The sequence below is a fragment of the Theobroma umbraticum genome, unplaced genomic scaffold (genome assembly GCF_002168275.2).
Source record: "Theobroma umbraticum cultivar Fairchild unplaced genomic scaffold, ASM216827v3 scaffold_228.0, whole genome shotgun sequence".
NCBI lineage: Eukaryota > Viridiplantae > Streptophyta > Magnoliopsida > Malvales > Malvaceae > Theobroma > Theobroma umbraticum.
The window spans coordinates 2,342,563-2,343,696 of record NW_018397274.1 but is presented as its reverse complement, the minus strand read 5'-3'; positions in this window follow the sequence as shown (position 1 = coordinate 2,343,696).

Genomic DNA, 1,134 nt, shown 5'->3' with positions numbered 1-1,134 from the left:
AAATTAAAGTAAAAAAGTCTGTAAAGATTAGAACAATAGTACTTAATTGTTGAATACTTATTGCAAACCATAAATAAAGCTCACGACTTTATGAAGATAATAACATAACAGACTTCTTGTGTATTCTTTGGAGAAAAATTGAAGTTAAAAGAAGAAAGAGTAAATGATAAAAGAAGAATTCAAAAGTGGATATTATACATTGAAAGAGCAATAATTGGTTTTATATAAGGAAAAAAATAGATATTGGAAATCATTAAATAGGTTGATTGGAAATAGGAAAAATAAGTAAGAAAAAAATAGTTGTTGGAGATTATTAAATACATATGACTGACAGTTGATTGGAAATAAAAGAATATAGTTGAAAACAAATAGCATTTTAGAAATTAGAGAGTGATAGAATATTAAGATTTATTAAGCACATAATTAAAAAAATGAGAGAATAAGTAATTTTATTAATTATTTTTTACTTGTATATATTATTTTAATTTTTATATATTTTTAATATAATTAATTATATTATAATTATTATAACATTATAAAGTCTCCCTAAATTTGGGACCTCTCCAAATTGGGGGCCTAAAGCCCTTGCTTGGATGGCTTCACCAAAGGGCAACCCTGGTTGCTTTTATCATCAAAGGGTCTATAACCAGCCTGACTTTTGCAGCACAAGCTTCAACAACAAAACCTTATGCATCTCTAATAACTACACCAACATCCCCTGTTTTCTTACTTCTAATCAAATGTGAATTGTAGCAATCTAATTCCAAGTTTTTTTCTCAAATTTGTCATAAGTTGTGGATAACTAAATTATATGATGATATAATTAACACAACAGTCTCTGCTATTGCTTGAAAAAGAAGAAAGAAATCTTTAATATTTATATGAGGTTCATTTTTCTTTTCTTGAAAAATAGTGTTTTCTTTTTTGGCATAACAAAAAATACTATGTTAGTAGTTAATATAAAAATATTTATCTTTTATTTTTATTATATGAAAACAAACATTTTTTATTCTTCAAATGTTTATATGAAGATTGCATCAGATTTCTGATTGCAAATATGATAATTGTAAGCATCTAAAGTATATTGATTCTAACCTACATATACTTTATGTGGGTTACATCTAAAGTATATCT